The sequence below is a fragment of the Palaemon carinicauda genome, chromosome 39 (assembly GCF_036898095.1).
Source record: "Palaemon carinicauda isolate YSFRI2023 chromosome 39, ASM3689809v2, whole genome shotgun sequence".
Taxonomy (NCBI): Eukaryota; Metazoa; Arthropoda; class Malacostraca; order Decapoda; family Palaemonidae; genus Palaemon; species Palaemon carinicauda.
The window spans coordinates 3,262,304-3,285,412 of NC_090763.1; positions in this window are offsets into that span (position 1 = coordinate 3,262,304).

Below are 23,109 nucleotides of genomic sequence, written 5' to 3' on the forward strand. Positions count from 1 at the left end.
GTTCCCAGCCAAATGTTTATGCAAGTAAGGAAGTGGTATTGCCTTGAATAATAAGTGTACACCATTGAAATGAATTGCAGTATTATATAATTGCAATACCTCCACAGTGTCTTAAGTGCAAACGACCCTGCCCAGATGAAGGAAGAATAAACCCTCCGCAGATGAAGTTAAGAAGACTGGAGCCTCTTTAGGTGCATCTCCAGAACGAAGGTCGTCGGAAACATCCAAGTTAAACCAGGTGGTCAAAATGAGAAGGAAGGAGAAGAGGGAAGCAAAATCCCTCTGTCTTCAACCGGATCCCTCCAACACAAGGTTTTTGATATCCTTATACCAAATTGGAAGAGATATTTGCAGTGTTCTCGAATTAACTTCCCCAGTCAGCGGTGGTTGCTCACTATTCATCTCTTGCCTCTGATTGGACAACACCAGTTGATGGGTGGAGCAACGACTCCAGGTGTCCAGACGGACTTACTGGACGACGTCTTCCAGGAGGTTGACCTCAAATTCCAGTTCTAAGACGGACTCGTGGCTGAAGGACTTTTTGAGCCTCGCCCTTCCAACCTCTGACGATATCATCGATGATGTTTTAAGATTATGTTGTGGATTAAAAGATTTTTAGTAAAATAAGTTTTTTTTTTCTTATGATAAATTAAATTTATATAAGTAACTTTTTTTTGTTTAACATTTGGCGAAAAGGAAGAAATTGACTGGTGACGACAGAAATGTCCTGAAAATATTACAGTTTTTGGCATAAGACTTTATTATTATTCGATTTAAAAAGTAAGAAAGGAGTCTTCTAAAAATACTATTATAATATTGAGAAAAAAAAGGAAACTTGCTTACGAAGACGTCACCTGGGGATTTCAACTCTGATGACGGACCCTTTCTCTTCTACAAAAATTGCTCCCAATCCTCCTCTCTGATCCCTCCTGCTACGATCAGAGCTCCTACTGCCTTCCCCACTTTTCCTACTACTATATTCTTCGTGGTTCAAAGGAGGAGAAGAAAAAAAAAAGTAGTTGAAGTAACAACGGAAAATGGGCGGCATCCTCAACATGACCAAAAAGGCGACCAAGCAAAGGGGTCTGCCCCCTTCTTAAATACTACTGCTTCCTTCATCCTTCACCAACCTTTACCTTTCACTACTCTCCCAACTGAGGCCTGATGCCTCCAGATATAAGAAAAAATTGAATTGACAATAATAAAAGTTGCTGATATCCTTAACATACCCTTAAACCAAATCACACAAAACGAATGGGAATTTTGTTATTTCTGTCGATTTTTAACAAATTGTGTAGCCTTAAATTTTCATTCTTGAATTGTGCGATATTACCCTAAAATAATTCGACTCAATAAATATCTACTAAAAGAGAATAGTACTTTGTGGTAACCTTTGAATTTAATCAAAGACACATTTACCATTTCTAACGATAATAAAAACTGGAGAATTACATCGAGATTTCTATAAAAAACCGGGAATTCATCGACAAGAGTCTTCAATAAATCATTATGAAAAGAAACTTACACGAGGCAGACAACCTGATAAACAAAGAGAAATCAAATACAATCAGACTTAACAAAAAATTATATAACGAAATCTATTGAACACTTAGAAGACGATATATCTGTAGGGCTCCTGAGATAAACTTCCCAAGTCATCAGCTGAGCGGGAAATTCAATCGTGAGAGCAGTCTGACAACGTAATTCATTCCATCTCCAACCAGCCTCAAGAAACGACAAGCTCGCCATGCCTCCCTACCCTAGGACCTGGATCTCTCAGGTTAGACCCGGGATGACCCTTGGACGTCCGCTGTCTACAGATACGGCCTACAGAGAATCCCCTTCGGCCCTGTCCTGACGGAGGACTAGAGTGCCCTCCAGAGAAGAGGGTCAAGTCCGAGGAACTAAGGTCTTCGGCTGTGAAAAGCGAGATTAAGAAATGGCGGCCAGAACCCTTCTGCCTTTCCCCGGATCCTTCGACCCAAGATTCATGAGGCCTGTCAACCCCAAGGAAGCAACAACTCCAGGTGGCCACAAGGATTTCCTGGACGTCGTCTTCCCGAGGGTTGACCTCAAGCTCCATCGTTTCATCGATGCACTCGAGGCTGAAGGAGTTTTTGAGCCTCGCCCTTCCAACACTCAAAGCGACTTCCTGTAAGAGGTCTTCCAGAAGATCAACCTTCGACTCCACCACCTCATCGATGATCTTGAGATGGATGGAGTTTTTAAGCCACGTCCGTCCAACCCCAAATTATAATTACCTTCGGAGTTTTTTTAGGATTATTTTTGTAAATGAAATTTTTTTCTATTTTAGTAAATAAAATTATTATTTTTATTGAAAAAAAACCCTGTTTTTTTACGATAAGTCAAATTCGCATAAGTGGCTTTTGTTAACCTTTGAATATGACGAAAAAAAGGATTTTGATTAAGGAAGGTAGAATTTATACACAACCAGTTTTAGAAAAGATAAGACTTTTTATCACTTGAATTAAACAGGAACATACAGTCCTATGAAATATGGAGTGAACTGAAACATTTGCAAATTTTGGTTATAGAATATTTGAATAATTTGGGTTACAGAAAACCGAATAACAGCAATGCATCTAATCCTTTTTAAGGTTTGCCATTTGTCGGAAATTGAGATTTTTAAATAGCAATATCAAGACAAATTAAGTGATAAAAAAAATTCTTGTTCTCAAGTCATAACAACGCTCCAACTATGTCATGGTCTGATGGGACAGAACTCAGGACCCTGTAACACTCGAAACTTTTCGTTATGTTTAAGAAATGAAGTGACACGATGCTTCACTTTAAATTCCGTAATAAACAGAAAAGAAAGTCATAGTTATAGGCATTATGGAGAAAACTTAAAACTTCCAAATTCTTTGTTGGCAGAAAAAACAAGGAAAAAGACGAAGATGAAGTTTAGCTGATATATGTAACTATAATTTGCTTTAGTGAAAACATCTTATAATATTTAAGAGACTCAACTATTTTATCCTCTGGAATTCCAAGTGAAAATACTGATGAAATGACATTTGATAAGAGAAGATCTCTTGAAGGGTAAAGAAAACATATTTTAAAGAGACCCAAATTCTGAAAGCGACCAATTACTACAGTTATCTTACATTCTAAATCAAAGGATAAACTTGAGTTTAGAAAGAAATATTACCAAAGAATTTTAGTACTTTTGTATTTAACATGATTTCTTTCCATTATGAAAATCGAGTTATTGGTCTTATGAAAAATTATGCCTATTAACAGATCTTTGAGAATCTATCTTTCAAGATACCTGGCTACTGAAATCAAATCGCTAGGCGGTCTTCATGAAGAAAATTAAATCAATTAAGGCAATGTATTCAAACTGTATCTACTGTATATAGATATAGATTGCTTTAATATTGTAGATCTATCTTTTCCCAAAAAGTCTTATTTATCATGGCAGTATACGCATCGAATTTTATACTTCCATTATAAGCATTATATATATATATATATATATATATATATATATATATATATATAAATATATATATATATATATATATATAAATAATATGGAAGCACTTAAGCACATTTATTCATCATACTTTAAAGAAATATACATATAATACTAAGTTTAATACTATACATATGCATCCTTATACATACGCTTATACACAATAGTACGACGGCATCACCTGGAACACAGCGACCGGATTACCTGGGCCGGGCGATTGCCAATCCTCAGCCCGGTAGAAATATGTACAATGACCCTTTTCCCCGACGTTCTACAGAGCCCCGTATACTGTATTAATTTACGCCACAAAATGTAATTTGTTAATGGAATTAAACTCACAAACACGGACATGAAATTAACTTAAGATACGACAACGATATCGTTAAAAAAACTACCGGCAAGTCATAAAACAATTCAATTTGCACCAGGGAAACTTTCTTATATTTCATTTTGTTTTGGGCCTTTACTTGCGAATATTGATCAATTATATTAATTTGATCCCAATCAGTTCCACATTTTTCATTGCAACTTTTGTATACTTTGTAATATCCCATTCAGTTCCACATTTTTCATTGCAACTTTTGTATACTTTGTAATATCCCAATCAGTTCCACATTTTTCATTGCAACTTTTGTATACTTTGTAATATCCCATTCAGTTCCACATTTTTCATTGCAACTTTTGTATACTTTGTAATATCCCATTCAGTTCCACATTTTTCATTGCAACTTTTGTATACTTTGTAATATCCCATTCAGTTCCACATTTTTCATTGCAACTTTTGTATACTTTGTAATATCCCATTCAGTTCCACATTTTTCATTGCAACTTTTGTATACTTTGTAATATCCCATTCAGTTCCACATTTTTCATTGCAACTTTTGTATACTTTGTAATATCCCATTCAGTTCCACATTTTTCATTGCAACTTTTGTATACTTTGTAATATCCCATTCAGTTCCACATTTTTCATTGCAACTTTTGTATACTTTGTAATATCCCATTCAGTTCCACATTTTTCATTGCAACTTTTGTATACTTTGTAATATCCCATTCAGTTCCACATTTTTCATTGCAACTTTTGTATACTTTGTAATATCCCATTCAGTTCCACATTTTTCATTGCAACTTTTGTATACTTTGTAATATCCCATTCAGTTCCACATTTTTCATTGGAACTTTTGTATACTTTGTAATACAAAGTGTAAATTTTGTGGAATAAAATTTTATTCAATCTTCAGAGGTATGAAATAGGATTCGACTTTACTTTTACTTTTGGATATATAAAATGTAAAATAAAATAAATGTAACTCATTAGACAATTATTTCATACTTTTAGAATCCTTATTCAATACTTTAATATGAAAAATTTCACTAACAATACTTAAGCAAAACTATTGCTGAAATAATGCAGTGGTAAAAAGTTTATATTTTATTGTTCTACTGCTACTACTTTATTAATAATAAAACTGTAGACTGACTTACAACTTTCTTATACAAAAATAATTCCCACAGATTTGTGCTTGGAGAACATGAACGGCCGTAATAGTAAAGATGAGATTTGACACCCCCCCCCCACCCCCCAAGAAAAAGATGTGCTTAAAGGAAGACCTAAACGACGACTTCAAAATTACCGAAAAGAATGGGAACTTGAAATGGCTTCAACCAGAGAAGTCGACCAGCTTAAAAGCCAGGTGTACAATATGCAACATCTGCTTTAAAGCTGATATCACTGTCATAAAAAATCACGCACAATCTGTTACACATGATAGAAAAGTGAAACAAACTGTTACAATTACACAACAGCCGAGCGTACAAAAATTTTTTGGTCCAAGTAACTCATTGCAAGATAAATCTGTTAAATCTGCAGAAATAGTACTTGCTAGTGTTTATGCGAACACAACATCGTATCTAATGCTGCTGATCATGTGATTGGTGCTATCAAGAGCATTTTTCTGAAATTGCTAAGAATGTTCAGTTGAAAAGGACAAAGATGACAGCTATTGTCAACAATGTCATCGGTGAGAGCTATAAGGAAAACTTGGCCAAAATACTTCGGGAGCGAAAGTTTAGTATATTTTCCGATGAATCCACGGACATTGCAGCTGTGAAAACTTCTTTTATTGTGGTAAGATTTTAAAATGAAAAGGCAATGAAAATTATTAGTAGATTTCGGGAACTGTGTCGAGTGTTTAAACCAAAGGAGAACACCTCTTTAATAGTATAATTTAGACATTCAAAACTCACAACATTCCGATGAAGAATGTTGTGGGCTTTGGTTCCGATGGCTGCAATGTCATGATGGGATGCAACAATTCTGTGTCAACTAGACTAAAACAGGAATGTCCGGGTATTGTAGTTATGAAGTGCATCTGTCATTCTGCAAACCTGTGTGCCAGTGAGGCTTGCAAGACGTTACCTCGGCGGTGTGAAGATCTTGCCCGAAATATTTATAACTTTATGAAATGCACTAAGACAAGCGCAACTGTTGAAATTCAAAGCGTTTTTTGGATTCAAAACCCCAAAAAATGCTGCATCCATCACAAACGCGATGGCTTTCAATGGCAGCAGCAGTAGTGTCTCTTATCTTAAAACAATGTGAAATTTTAAAACTTTTTTTTCATATGCGTGCATCTGAGAAAATTGTTTCAGCTCAGGAGATACTAAAGTATCTGTGTGATCCGATTTTAAAATTATTCTTCCTCTTTTTACAGTGGGTGCTGCCTAAATTTAATAGTTTTAATGCATATTTTCAATCTAGTAGAGTAATTGTGACCGAGCTGCATGATAAAATTGGTGAACTCTACCATGAAATTCTCCCGTGTTTCATGGAGAGGCAATATGTGATGCAGACAGATCTAAAGGACATTGACCCCACAAGAGAGGAAAAATATATAAATAATTCTATGATGTATCTCGGTGCCTCCCTACCCTAGGACCTGGATCTCTCAGGTTGGACCCGATACGGCCATCGGACCTCCTGTGTCTATAGGAACGACGGAAGAGGGGACTTCTAAGGAAACCCCTTCGGTGAAAGCCTACGAGCGGCCACTGTCCTGACAGAGGAATGGTGTCCTCCTGAGTAGATGGCCAAGTCCGAAGAACTAATGTCGTCGGATGTGTCCAAGTCTAAGCCGAAGGCCAACGTCAGTAGAGTGAAGAAAAGGCACCCAGAACCCTTCTGCCTTTCCACGGATCCTTCACACCAAGGATTCCTGCGGCCCGTGAACGCAAGGGAAGCAGTGACTCCAGGTGTCCAGAAGGATTTCCTGGACGGTGTCTTCCAGAAGGTTGACCTCAAGCAACATCACTTCATCAATGATCTGGAGATGGATGGAGTTTTTATGCCGCGTCCGTCAAACCCTTAAGGATTATCATCGATGTTGTTTTTAATATTGTAAATATTTTTACTATAAGACCTGTTATTTTATGTTGAATTAGATTTATACGAGTAACTTTTTTTAACCTTTGACTATGACGAAAATGAAGAGTTTTATTAGAAGACAAACTAGAATATCTCTTAAGAAGATTATCCAAACCCAGTTTTGGCATACAGTAGATGAATTTTGATTATTCGATATAATAAAAATAAGAAGGCAGTAGCCTACTCCAAAATTACTTTTATCAATAACAATAATATATTCGTGTTTAAACTTAGAGAAGTCTCAATATACAAAAAATAACAGAACTTATCGAAAGGATCAGATTTACCGAGACAAATCAAAAGGTATAAAAAAATTCTTGTGTCCAATTTCACCATAAAAGAATGAATAGAAAATTACCGTACAACTATAGTGTGTGTCAGGGAAACTAGAGGATTGACTGTCATTTATGCCATTAAAGTGTAAATATCTTTTTATTAAATTCATTGATCACTAAAATATTTTGGACAAACACCACGTGTAGTCAATCTACCTTAGAAACTGTACAACAGAATATAAAGTATAAATTATCACTTTCGTTATATTTAGACGAAAATCAGAACATGTCTGGATTTCCTCACTGTTTATTTAAATACATGACAACGCACCAACTATGCCACGGTTTCGTACGACATAACTCAAAAGTCTGTACTGAAAATAAAGTAGAAATATTTATTTCTCTTTATCAACATCTGCGTTGACCAGGAAAACTAAAATATGCAAAAGCTTAAGTTTTGCCAAGTACAGTAACTACAAATCAATTTCAGTGAAAAATTCTTGAAATAATTACAACGTTTAGACACTTCTGCAATCTTTTCGAATTCCAAATGAAAAACTGATGATACGAAAGAGTATTTTTTAGAGTAAAGAATTTTTTAAGTAGCCCAAATCCTGACGGCGACTAATTTCAGTACAGGCTAAACATGAGAATAAAAGCTTAAAAACCAATGTTGCCAAGACATTGAGGTACTGTTGTCTCTAACCAGATTAAACATTTAGAATTGTGAGAAGAATCAACTAGATGACCTTATCAAAAACAGATCTTTGAAAATCTAACTTAAAACTTCACCCTAAATGAAATCAAATCTCTAGGAAGTCTTCATTAAAAAAAAAAAGAAGGAAAAGAAGGAAAAAAGGAGGCCCATGTAAGCACACTTTTGATATCTCAAGTATTCCTCTTATCACAGATAAAGATTCCTTTCATAATAATCTATACTTTCCCAAAACGTCACATTTAACAAGGCATACACATCGAATTCGATATTTTAATTATTAACATATATAAATTATATAGAAACATTCATCAGTCTCAAGCATGTACACAAACAAAATTAAGTTTATCTTTCTACATCATGCATCCAGATACATACACTCACACAAATACTACAGCATCAATGTAACCAACACACACCGCGACCGGACAGGATACCTGGTCAGGGCGATTGCGCCATCCAATCAGAAGGCTGCTCTTCAGCCCAGTCGAAAAATATACAATGCCCCTTTTCCCAATGTTCTACAGACCCAGAGATACTGTATTAATTCACGCCACAATAAATGTAATTTGTGATGGAATTGAGTTCATAAATAGGTTAAATAAATACACCATGATACAACAACGATATCGTTATATAAAAAAAAAAAAAAAAAAAAAAAACTGCAAATCATAGAAACTTAAATTTGCCCCTTGGGAACATTTGTTCAATTCGATTTTGTATTTGATCTTTACTTGTGAATATTGATCATTTGTATATGAATTAAACTTAACCAATTCAGTAATATTTTTTTTTTGCAAATGGAACATTTGTATACTTTGTAATACCCACAGTAAATTTTGGGGAATAAAAATATTTCTCTATCTTCATCGATAGAATTCCACCTTTTAAAAAATATCTAAAAGTAAACTACAAGTTATGAGAGGTTTATGCAATATAGGGAAAGAAAATAGCGAAGGAATGCAAAGGAAGAGGCTGGGATAATTCTGTCCCTAATGCGGGACTCTCGAGATGAAATCTCCCAGTCAGCGGTTTATACCCACGATTCCTTCCTTCGCTCTGATTGGACGATACCCGCTCATGGGCGGAGCCTACCCGGGCTACGGCCACAGGGGAAACCTCTCGATGTCAAACATTCTGTCGCCACGCTTCTTCTTGGAAACAACGCCGATCACAATGCCTCCCTATCCACGGACCTGCATCTCTCGGGTTAGGCCAGGAACGGTGTCCTCAACAAACCAAGAGGACAGAACCTTCAGAGATGCTTCTTCCGTGCAGTCGTTCAAACGGCTATGCCCGGATGAAGGAAGAACAGACCCTCCACAGAAGAGGGTTAAATCGCCTGGGGTCTGCGAAGATGCACCTACAGGACCAAGGTCGTCGGACTCTTCGAAGATGATCCAGGTGGACAAAGTAAGGAGGGCGGAGAAGAAGAGGCGACCAGAACAACTTTCTTCTCCCGGATCCCTCTGACCCAAGATTTTTTAGGCCAGTCAGCAAAACTGCATCGGCAAATCGAGATATGGATAATTACTTCCTCGATATCTCCTTTCCGAAGGTGGACCTCAAACTCCATCGGCTTATCGATGAACTTGAGGCCGATGGAATCTTTGAGCCGCGCCCTTGCAACGACTGAGGAACATCGTCGACGACTTCAAAGCTCACTTTTGTAAATTTTGTAAAAATGTATTTTAAATACTTTATGATTGAATTTTTCTATTAATCAAAAATTTCGTTCCGTGTATTTTTTAACCTTTGATTGAAGATAAAGCGATTGCTTTGAGAGAAAGAGAATTATAGTTATATGGTTATGGACTAAATCGAAGCCTTTTGATTATTAGTAATTACTACTTTGAAAAAACAGTGCGACTGATATATTGGAACGGTTCGAGAATCCGTTTACACTAAAAAGATGAAAGAAAATAGTTCCGCTACAAGATAAGTGTACTAAAAACCTTATTACATTTTGAGATAGAATAATTATTAATAGAGTTTAGGACTTTGGCAGATACACCTCTGTAACAAAGAATCCTTACAACATAATACGTCAGACTAATAATCCTTAGGAGTGAAGGTGTCTTTATATGCCAGCTAATCTCCGCTGTCCTTTTAAAGCCGTAATACAGTACAACTACGAACCGATTAATATTCCTAAAACTAATGCAAGGTATGAATTGACCCCATATCTGAAGGTTGATAAAAATCTACGAGTTATCAATGTTTCATATGTTTATAACCCATTTAGAATAGTTCGTAAAATCGGTATTAAATTACCGAAAACTATTGTCTATTAACAGATCTTTTTACCATTTTCCACTAAAATAACATTCCGTCTTGAAAAGGAATGTAAAGAAAATAAAAAAAAAATCCTGCAATTTCTAGCGTCCTCCTACTAGAGATGAAGATTGCTTTAGCTTTTCAAATCTATCCATTCTCAAAAGGCCAAATATATTTGGACAACTGCCACTTGCATACCCTTATAGATCCATACGCAAATACAAAAACATACACAAGAAGGCCTATACATCATTCCTATAACAAAAGTATCTACTTATTTAAATATAGGTATCTATGAACATCCATATACAATCTTATATAACAGATTACTACCAGATCTAGAATAGTACGCCAGTTTCACCTGCTCTGGGACCCGACAATGTTACTTGGGCCGGGGTGTGCTCCAACCAAATTTTTATCAGTGACTACATTGTACCGAGAATTTGGGTTGGCTAGAACAATTCCTGTATGTGCCTTGGAAAGCTTCATTAACAAGTGGCCAGCTAGGGAGAACAACTTAAATGATTTTCATATTTGCTAAAGCAAATAAATCTGAATCCATAATACTTTCCAAGCATATCTCTTGCCGCGAAGTTATAATAGAACACCAGCGGGCGAGATGCCGAGAGGGAAGACATCATCAGCAATATGGAAATAATCCATCAGTAAAAGAAATATTGCTTCCTTTGTATCCTCTAGCTTTCACTCACAGTTCCATCCTGCAGAAGAACTAGTAGGCCTACTACAGCTGTTACACTATCAGTATCAAGACAGCCACCCACCCTCCGTTATAATTAATGTAAGTTCAACAAACACATGTCAGAGAAAACAGCTTGCCTGTCATAAAGTCTGTCCAGAAAGTCATGAAACAGTAGGTTTCCGACGATGCCGCTTGCGCCAATTTCATTCATTAAATCTCACTTAAGGCGAAAAAACAGTGTAGATTTGGCATACACTTGCCACATCTCTCTCTGTCTCAGGTCAGGAAGGTTAAGTAGCTTATCACTTTGGTTCTGATACCCAAGCGTGACTGTTTAAGATGGAAGGCTCCCCTCGACAGCAATTAAGTGCTCGGACACGAGAAGTCATATTCAATGTCCACGAGTACTTCAAAAGGGAGAAAGAAAACAAAACTTATGCATGGCTTTGACAAGGCAGTACAAGGTACAATGGATGCAACTAAGCAGTGCAGAAGTACGGTATATCACATTTGCAAGGAAGGAAAAGACAGCTTAGAAGAAAATAAAGCTCCCGTTTTTAACGTAAAGAAAAGGAAAAGACCACCAACTGTAACCAACATCGATGGATTTGATCAGTGCGTTTTACGAAGGACAGTTCTCGGTTATTATGTCAGAAAGGAAATTCCAACGCTGGATAGCATTCTATTTTAAGTCAAAAGAAAATAATGGTTTTAGTGAATGCAGAGAATCTTTACGTAAGATAGTTAAAGAGATTGGATTTAAATACGGAAGAGTTAACGGGCGGAAATTTCTACTGGAGAGAAGTGATATTGCAAGTGCCAGGACCAAGTTCCTACGTGAAATGAAAAATATTAGGGCTAAAGGAAAAATGTTTGTTATATTTCTGGATGAAACCTGGATTAATCAGAATTATACAGTCACAAGATGTTGGATGGAAGAAAGTTCGACAGGAGCAACTGGAATAAACCCACCAAGCGGGAAAGGGAGTAGAATTATCATTTTGCGTGCTGGATCTGAGCAAGGATTCGTGCCAAATGCACAGTTGGTATTCCAAGCAAAGAACGACGGTGACTATCACCACCAAATGAATCACATTGTATTCGAAAAAAGGTTTCGAGAGCAGTTCATACCCAATATACCACAACAGTCCGTTATGATTATGAGCAACGCATCATACCATTCAGTGCAAAGTGACAAACCTCCTACCATGGCCAGCACAAAGGGAGCGATCCAAGACTGGTTAAGAAATAAGGGTGAAAATCCCCCAGAATATCTGACGAAGTGTGAATTGCTTGAAATGGTGAAAGCAGTGAAACATGGAAATGCTCCAAAATATGTCATCGACAAAATAGCTTTGGAATAAGGTCACAGAGTCGTAAGGCTGCCACCTTATCACTGCCATTGTAGTGCAATTGAACTCATTTGGGCGCAGGTTAAAGACTATGTAGCCAAAAGGAATACATTTAAAATGGCAGATCTAACATCTTTGCTGCAAGTGACACTGTCATGCGTGACAGCAGAAAATTAGAAAAATGCCGTAAATCATGTTGAAAACATCATTATAAAAGACACAGAGAATGATGTTGCTGTGAATTAGTTTGTTGATTCATTTGTTATAGAAGTAACTTCATCTGATGAAGAATAGTATAGAACACATTAATGCTGAAAAACACTGGAGGATTATCTTTATTTAATTTAATGAAAACTTGTGTTTTATTTTGTTGTTTAGTTTTATCCTGTGACGGTAAACAACACATTTTTGTAAACTATTTATTTTATGGGAAAACACTATTGATTTCACTGCATACATTTGTTTTACTCCTTGTTTCCATGTTAGAGGTTTTATCCTCATATAAGAATTTACTTCCTGTTAACCAAGACCATTTTATTTTTATACTAAAACAGTGCCTTATTCTAAAGAAAATGTCTAATAAATTTATCGTTTCATTATCCTAAAATCCAAGAAATTGTTTTAATGGAGAAAAGTTATTTTATGAAATATTTGATGTTTGGCACATTCATCAATTCTACAACAAATACGGTAGAGAAGAGAGAGAGAGAGAGAGAGAGAGAGAGAGAGAGAGAGAGAGAGAGAGAGAGAGAGAGAGAGAGAGAGAGAGAGAATGACGATGCCAGGCTACTGATATCTAAAAGAACCGGATTACACATTTGATAATGTTCAAATATAAACTGATTCAATCAGAATTCAAATTGTATAAAGAATAAACTGATTCAATCAGAATTCAAATTATATAAAGAATAAACAGATTCAATCGGAATTCAAATTATATAAAGAATAAACAGATTCAATCGGAATTCAAATTATATAAAGAATAAACGGATTCAATCAGAATTCAAATAAATAAAGAATAAACCGATTCAATCAGAATTCAAATTATATAAAGAATAAATTGATTCAACCAGAATTCAAATTATATAAAGAATAAAAGTTAAAGCTTTATGAGTAATAAAGCTCGAAAACATTTAGTACATTAAGATTCCAGTATTGTACTGAACTAGATTGATCGTAGGGTACAGAACGTTAAATTTTTATTTTCATCCAGGATGGATCTCTTCAAAGTTGTAGAAATACTGTGATATGGATTAAAGGACATTTACTTGTCTTCTGTACTTTATATAGCGCTCGAACTCGACCTAAAAAAAGATTTTTTACATACACGTTTTAAAAATAAAACTTGGTGGACGATAATGAACGTAAAGTCAAAGTTCAAGGGTAAAAGGCTAAATGATCCGTATGCCAAACCACTAACTAATGAACATGGATATAGAAAATATGAATCTCAAAAACTTTGAAGCCTTTGAACTTGAAGAAGAAAGGAGTTTGGATGAAGGACATCGTTGCAGGAAAGACCCGCTCAGTGAAGACTTCGACCGAGTACTGCCCCTTGTAGAGGCAGATCCTCAAACACTCCAGACTCTCAAGCGCCAAAGGTCTTCAAGATTCGAGACTTCGGCCGAAAGGAAACGTAGCGTCTCAAACCAGAACCTGAATTTTATACCAATTAAATCTTTTCTGTTTTTCCGATGTTGCTGTTGAACAATTGTGATTTTAATGTTTCGGCATTTTTAGTAAGAATTTTAGATTTGTTTAGTCTATGAATATGGACTAATATATACTCAAAATCCCTCGAGTCCAGACACCCTCCCCCTCAGCCTCTGTCTGAATTTTTTTGCAAATTATAATCAAAACTGAACTTATGAAATTGCTTCCCATTTTCGAATCTCTCTAAATGCTTACCTACGAAAGTTGTGGCGGCCAGCTCCTTTTGAAATTGTCTGCCTACGCCACTGATTTAGACAACCATACATATATGAATACATACATATACATAAAGGAAATCTCGCATTCATAAATACATATATATCTGTTAGGTCCAATACGGAAGTCTCACCGCTGCTACTCAACTCTTCGACCGGAAAGGTTACCTAACCCAAGGTCTATATAGATAAGGTCAACCGGAACGCAGATTATAATTTAAAGGTCTCTATTAGTGACGTCAGTCCCACCAAGCCTAGAATTATTCAATCCTGACAAAGACAAAGGTTGTATTCATACTAATCCAGTAGGCAATAGCTACGAATCACTGACTGCGTCCAGGTGTTCAAGATCCACTTATTGTATTTGTCCTGGGATTGTGTTCTTTTCATTTCTCAGTGGTTTTTCTTACAAAAATGCCCAGTAATTGTTCAATCTTTGGATATTCTAATACAAAAGTGAAAACAAAAGGTTCAGACATCAAGTATTTCACTTTTCCAAAACATGAGTGATAATAAGTTCTCAATAACCAAGTCAATGGACTGCTAGAGAAAAAAAGAATAAAAAAGAAATAAAAATAACATCGCTATCAATTCCAAAAAGGAATAATTTTATATTGCTACTCTTCTAGACTTATGAAGTCGATTATATCCTAACAAGGAGGCTTAATCAAGATAGTCTGGAGCATTTAATGCTTGTATTAGGCAGATGAGTGGCTCACATGATCATCCTAACGCAGTAAATTTCAAATACAGACTGAAAAAAAAAAATTTTGTTAGGGAAAGAAGTAGCCCTGATAAGTGAAAGGTGTAACAGTACTAGATGCGATGAACAAGACTGCCTGTCTAATACATTAGTGTCCAATTGTTCATCTATAGAGGGGAAAACATCAGATAAAGAATGAGAAATTCCCTTGGAAATTTGTCTTACCATTCTCATCTTAAAGAGATATTGAATTTAATCAAGAATCATGGATAGAAGGTGGTGAGATTCTTGAATTCCCTGAAACACGCAAAGAGAATGAAATACCTGCAAGTACACTTAGTTCTGTAACAGAGGAGGAATCTTTGAGGTATATGAGAGGTTATTTAGTTAAAACATTTTCATTGAAATAATCAGGAAAACAAAGGTCAGGTGTTGTTGCAGATGATAAATGTTGGTTAGATGCAATGAACAGAGATTGTCTTCATGTACCCTCAGATCCTTTCTTTTCCCAATTAAGCAAGATTAGAGAAACCTTTTTAGCTGTCCATAGTGAAAAATTAAAAGAGCGAAATAATTGTATAAGAACTCTTGCTGAAGAGATGAAACTTGCTGGAATTAACTTACCGGCTGATGTTTTGTTATGTATTTCTTGCAAAAATATCTGTATTCTACAAAATTAGACATTTAAACAGAATAATTGATTTCAGTAAAAAAAAATCAAAGAGATTGCAGAAGTATGAATAGGAGATATATGAAAATTCTTAAATAAAGATTTTTTAAGTAAATTATATATCAATTTATTCATGAACCTGCAAATTATATTTCATTTACATTAAAAAAAACATGTACTGGAAATTGTAAATTATATCTTATTTATACTTACTTTTATATAAGAAATAAAATGAAGTTATTTTATTTCCTGTTTTCTTTAACGATCCTAAGAGTAATTTAGTACAAAAAAAAGATAAAGGTAAATACGCCAGGGTTCCTTTAACGCTATGGCCGGAGTGACGTCATGCGCAGAAGTGGCTTAAATCGTACCGCTGTCTGGCCGACCTTACATATGTAGACCTTGGGGAGTAGGGGATACCTAAGGGGAAAATTACCTTATCGTAGGGGAATGTAGGGAAAATTCCTGAATTTCAATCATCAATCACTTTTCAGTCTTGAAATCTTAATTATTCGAGTTGGTTGGGCAGAGAGAGAGAGAGAGAGAGAGAGAGAGAGAGAGAGAGAGAGAGTGCTTCGTTGGCAATGCTATTGACCATTTTTCATAGTAAGAGTTTTCGAGGACTTGATTCGACCCCCGTTACCGACATTCTTTTATTTCTTTTAAGGTGTTGGTTTAAAATCATACGAAGAAAATTGTAAAGAATTACATTTGAGTTTGTTTGTACTTTTAACTAAAATAAAATTGAAACTAGTAACATACAACCTACGTAACATTATAGTAAATGATAACTTCGTTACATACATGTTCATGTCACGAATCAAGGCAGTCATAACCGCCTGAGGTTAGTGTTTGACAGGAAACACAGGAACTTTCGCAGTTTGGCTTGTACCCTCAGTGAGTGAGACACTTCGATCATTACGATCACTAACACTTTGCAATCCTAATCATGCCGAAAGCTGAAAAGAGTTATCGTTCCCAAAGATACAGGAAAGAATGGGAAAGAGAGTTGGGCTAAGGGATGGTTATCATCAGGAAGAAGTGGGTAAAAGGCTCATTGTACAGTGTAGGGCAAAGAATTAGTAGCTGGTAAATCTGAACTCGTTGGGCATACAAAAACTTCTTCTCATATAAGGCTAGCTAAGCAAGTACAATCTATTCAGACGATGACCTCATTTGTAGAATTAAAGGATGATAACAGAATTAAGTCAGAGTTGAATGTTGTAGCTATGATAGTTAGAAAAAATCTTTCCTTAAACTGTCTTGATGATATAATCAGTACATTTCCTTTTGTAGATGATGATTCAAAAACAATAGAAAATATGACTCTTAACCGAACCAAGGGGACATATCTCAGGACTGAATTCTTATCGCCCTATGCACATGAAAAGCAAATGCAAGAAATTAGTAAGGCTGTGTGATAAGGCAACAGACATAATGAACAAAACATTGTTAATCTAAAATTTTTGAATAGCGAGACATTTGAACCAATTTCTCGTTTCTATCGTCTCATACCTGTTAAAGATGGTACTGCACAAGGACTTTTCGAGCTGCTGAAAGAAACCTTTGAAGAAGATGGTATTGGATGGGACAAGATAGTGGGTTATGCTTCTGATGGTGAAAATTTAATGCAGGGAGAGAAGAACTCGTTGTTAACTAAATTGAAAGAAGCTGTGCCAGATTTATTTGTCATGAAATGTTTTTGCCACACATTTCACTTGGTTGCAGGACATGCATGTGATAAAGCTCTGTCAAAAACTGCTGATCAGTGAATTCATGACGTTTATAACTATTTCAAATTATCTCCCAATCGGCAAGAGTTTTGAAGAGTTTCAGCACTTTGTGGAACTTGAATCTCATAGATTATTGAAGCCTTGTCAGACAAGATGGTTGTCAATCTCTCAGTATGTAGATCGTATACTTGACCAGTGGTCTACACTAGAATTATATTTCACGGGAGAAGCTACTGCAGCAAAAGATTTGCCAGCAGACAGAATACTTCAAGCTTTAAAATCCCCATATATCAAAGCCACTCTTGAATTTACCAGCTTTGTTCTTGGTGATCTGGTTAGCTTAAATACACTCTTTCAGTCTAACAGCTTTAACTTTCATATGCTACTACCAGAAAGAGAGTGTCTCCTTAGGATGTTTGGTTCAAATTATATGAAAAGGGAGAGTATTAGGTTCAAGGTATCAACATATGAGGATGAATCAAAATGGCTCCCATTGGATAAAGTCTATCCTGGTATACTTACCAGAGAAACCATGTCAAAAATGAAGCCTCATGAAAGAGAGCTTTCTTTCACGGTGTAGGGATTGGTATAAGATTGCATGCTGCGAAATTCTTAAAAGGATTAATGTGCTGGATCCAGTCCTTGCAGCACTGAAGGATGTAAACCATGAATTAATTTTGAAGGATAAAGCTGAAATGAACTCGACAGCTGTCTTGTTTCGGAAGCTACCACGTCTTCTACCTGATGCTGATGTGCAAATCATTGATCGACAATGGAGATTTATCTTAATTGATGAAGAGGTTAAGAAAGGCGGATGGGAAAATAAGAGTATCGTGGAGTTTTGGAAGAATATGAGAGGAGTGCCTTCATACAAAGAACTCTCAATTTTCATGCTCAAGCTAACAGCCTTATCTCAAAGTAAGGCAGAAGTTGAAAGAACCTTCTCTAAACTTAATAAAACAAAACTTTGAAATAAGCTCTCGGTTATGACATTGGAATCAATAATCAAGACATGTGAGAGGTTACCATCAAACTTGTCATTGTACCATCTTTACGTAGGTTATATTTAAATGCTAGATCACGGTACTTTTCAAATATACAGATAACGAGAAAAATAACATTCTCGCGGAGGCTTAATGAAATGGAGGGATTTCTACACGATTATAACAATTTGTAATATGGGCGAATGTTCAGTCTTGAGCTTCCCCCCCCCCCCTCTCTCTCTCTCTCTCTCTCTCTCTCTCTCTCTCTCTCTCTCTCTCTCTCTCTCTCTCTCAATGTTGTGAAAATGTTGAAATTTCAGTTCAAAATCAAATTCATAGCACTTTTGGCTGCAATATAAGTTTCGCATTTGCTGAACAAAATGGTTTTGATATTCTTCAACTGTTATTCAAAGTAAGTTTTATGCTTCTTAATTCCTCTTGGAAAGCTAACAAATTATTAAGCATTTGAAAGTACATATTTAAAAACATTTATGGAAATTTCATCAAGATTTCTGACGAGATGCTGATGGTGGTTGTGTGGGTTGGATGTCACCCTAAATCCTAAAAGATACTATTTCGTTTACATCAACTGAATAATTGAAATTACTTCACTCATTTATGTAAGGCTCTTGATTATCAGAGAGAGAGAGAGAGAGAGAGAGAGAGAGAGAGAGAGAGAGAGAGAGAGAGAGAGAGCTATTGGTGCGAGTACAACTAGTTTCTACTTTTTAATGACCTAAAATTTTGCAACCTAGCCACCAGCCTCCCTCTCTCTTTCTCTGGCCAGAGAGAGAGAGAGTAAAGGGTGAAGCAAGAGGAATAAAGGACTAAGATTAGGAGACCAGTTAGGAAAAATGAATGTCACGATTTTCATATTTGAAAAAGAAGATTCATCTGAATCAACAATACTTTCCAAGCACATCTCGTGCACGAAATTATACCAGAAAAACACCCGCGGGAGAGATGCCAAGAGGGAGGACATTATCAGAAATATGGAAATAATGGGTCAAGCAAAGGAACATTGCTTCCTTTGTATCCTTTATCCTTTAGCTTTTATTCAAAGCTCCTTTTTGCAGAATAGACTAAACCGGTAGGCCTACTACAGCTGTTACACCCAATCAAAATAATCAAGACAGCCACCAACCTTCAGTTATTGTTAATGGAAGCTCAACTGACACTGATCAGACAGAACAGACAGAACAGACCGTCTGTAATACCAGCAGCTGGGAAATACCAGGAATCATACCAGGGCTCAGGTGAAGCCCAGGAGCACACGCCAGCCGCAAGGTAAAGAGTTAAGAAAGAACGTAAGCTCACTTGTGGGTGGGTGCGGATTAAACCCCCAAAGCTGCAGGTGTCGGGAGTCCAACGGGTCAAATCCTGTTAACTGTCTACGAGGATTCCTCCAAGGTCACCCTTTATACTGACTTCTGATTGATTTCATTCATTGAAGTTTTTTCTGTTATTGTCAACAACAGTGAGAGTTCCTCAATAAGATATTACATTTGTAATTCCTTGGTGGTTACTGTTTTATTTTCTTCGTTGTAATTATCAAGCAATACCATTTATTTGTTTGGTGTAAATTCTCACAGCAGAAAGAAAGAAGGATTATCATTGATTCGCTCCCAAAAAGACAAAGATATAAGACAAAAGTGGATTGATATTTGTCGAGGAAAAGACAAATTCGATTATGCTATCTGTAGGATATGCAGAAGACATTTTGAGGGGTGCTTATATAAGACATCCTGCAAAAAATTTGGAAAGTGTTACCAGTGCTCCTAGAAAGACTTTTAAAGTCTCACGCAGTTCCAAAGCTTCATTTGCATAAATCAAAAGGTTGGTACCGCATTATTCATTTCAAATAACATCACTGAAATGCCATATATGTATAACCATAAAAATATATGTATATAAAATATACATTTAGGTTGAGAGAGAGAGAGAGAGAGAGAGAGAGAGAGAGAGAGAGAGAGAGAGAGAGAGAGAGAGAGAGAGAGAGAGAGATTTCATAATATAACAAATAATTTCTTTTATATTCCAGGTAGTGATGAGCTCAACATTTTTCGACAATCACCTGCAGAGAGACTAAATCAGAAACTATCAGTTGACGAATCGTTTAAAGAAAAAATACCAGAATGTGGAGAGGAAATCCCTATTGAAAATGGATAGGTTTTATTCATGCAAGATTTGGATGACGTCATGGACCAGCAAGATGCAACAAAGGCACTAGAGGATGTGAAACGCCAACTAGATGATGTTATAAGGGAAAGAAATAATCTCTCAGAAAAGGGACTCTTGGTCGAAAGCAATAACAAATTAAACAGTGACATTTTACGTTGCAAAAGAAGTTCCTTGGAAAACTTCTCTCTCCAGCCCATGTGGAAAGTATCCTAAATGGTCATTTCATGAAACGTTGGTCAGTGTCTGATATAAGCAGAGCAATAACTTTGAGGAATAAAAGACCTAATGCATATAGATAATTGCCTAAAACAATGTGGAATTCATCTTCCTCCAGAAAGCACTTTAAAACGTTGGCAATCCAAAATCAACGCTGGGCCAGGTATTTTGCAATCAGTGCTTCAAATGTTGAAGGAAAGTCAATCAATGGATAAAAACAAGGAAGCCAATTGCTCGAAACGTTTCCGTCCACTGACGACATGGAATGAACTCTATCCCTCCCTTTAAAATCAATACCCATTATACATCGTTTAATGAATTTAAATAAATAAAGAACTGTTAATCTCTCATTTAGAAGGATAAAGTAACATTCCCTTCCAAGTCATCGAGTGGCTGAATCAAAGAAAACATAACCGAGACATAATGGGAACGGTCTTATTCCTTTCTACTATTCACAACAGATGTAGTAATAAATTTCAAATGTATTTCATACAAATATGCCTAATGAAAAGTAAATTCATAATTTTTCTTCATTAACCCAAATACTAAGAGCGGAGAATTTTCTTAGTACATTACAGCATCGTTGTTCGATGCATCAGGTTTAGCTGTCTAACAAGTTTATGACATCTAGAATTATGAAATAGCATTTCATGAAATAAATAAGGCTTTCAACAGATCTTCGGGCATGGAAGTACACGCATATTTGTACAATTGGCTTCATTCATTCCGGTACACTTCACAGAATAAATTATCCATACAAGCAGAAGCATATTTACGTGTATACATATGCATCCATATACTGTACATACATTCATACACAATGGTGTCACTGACCCCATCTGGAACCCTGTGTCTGGACAGCTTACCTGGACCGGCCAATCAGATCTACATTCAATATACATTTCTGCCAAAAACTCAGATTTTCAATATCTTCCAATTAAAATCAAATCTTATACTGGCTGTAAAGTGCGCAATTCGTCATTAAAGGCAGCCTATATTTAAATATATAATTTTCAGAACAATCAACCTGATTTCAAAATCCAAATTTCATCAGAAAGTCAATGAAATAAAAACCAAAGTCAAAGTTTAATGCATAAAATATAAGTATACTGTATAAACATCACAATGTCAATGTATTCCATTCATTCTCTAACAATTTTGGAAGTGTCTTTATTAACTAATTACAAAATCCTCAATAAAAAAGTTCATGAAAACTGCCAAAACATTAAAATCACACTTGTACAACAGCGACATTGGCAAAAACAGGAAAAAAGATTTAATTGGTATAAAATTAATTTCTAGTTTGACAAGCGACGTTTATTTTCGGCCGAAGTCTCGAATCGTGAAGACCTTTGGCGCTCGAGATTCTGGAGAGTTTGTGGCTCTGCCTCTGCCAGGGGCAGTACGCTGTTGAGGTTTTTACAGAGCGGGTCCTTCCCGGAACGATGACCTTCACCCAAACTCCTTTCCTCTTCAAGTTCGAAGGCTTCTTCTCCCTATATCGTTCCGTCTTCCGACTCTGCACCTCCATCTCGACCTCTGCCTGAAGACGGGCCATATACTCATCCACGTCGAACGTGATGAGCGGAAGGTCATGATGGATGTGGTCTTCCTCCTGAAGCAGGTCGGAAGACCTCTGCCTGTATTCGCCCTCCGTCTGCGTCGAAGCATCGTTCCTCTTCGGTCGAATCACTGGCATCGACAGAACAGGGTCTGAGAGATCTCTGCGCCACACTGCAAGAGGAAGAGTCTGCGTGCCCTTGTCCACGCCTTCCAATTTGGGCCTCTTCGCTAAAAGGACGTCGCCACCCATCGATGTAAGACGTGGACGTTTCAAGGAGTGGGGAACAGGCCTTGGACAATCCCCATGTTCCCTGCAGCCTGGATCAGTAGCTTGAACGCCTTCCTTGGGAGGAGTAATGTTGAGTGGAGATGGAGGCATTGAGGAGATGATGATGTTGACTCTGAGACTTCACGCACACAAGTGGTGGCGGCCAAAGGTCCCGATACCCGATTCCAGAGAGCACAAGGGGGTGGGGGGGGGGGAGGAGCTAGGGATTTAAATGCCCAGTCACGTGTTTGGTATTGGCTCCACCCCTTCCCTAATAAACTCAAGACTGCTTTGTTGGTATTTAATTTCTCTCTCTCTCTCTCTCTCTCTCTCTCTCTCTCTCTCTCTCTCTCTCTCCCCCAATGTTATGAATGTTATGTAATATTCGGTTCAAAATAAAATTCACAGCGCTTTTTGTTGAAATTTGGGTTTCGCATTTGCAGAACAAAATGGTTGTGATTTTTTTAGATGTTATTGACAAAACAGTTTCATTTATATCTTATTTTATTTCTCAAGTCATTTGAATTTTACTCTTTATGGTCTTTAATTCCTCTTGAAAAAAACAATATTAGGCATTTGAAAGTAAACATTTAGAAACATCTATGGTAATTGCAGCAAGACT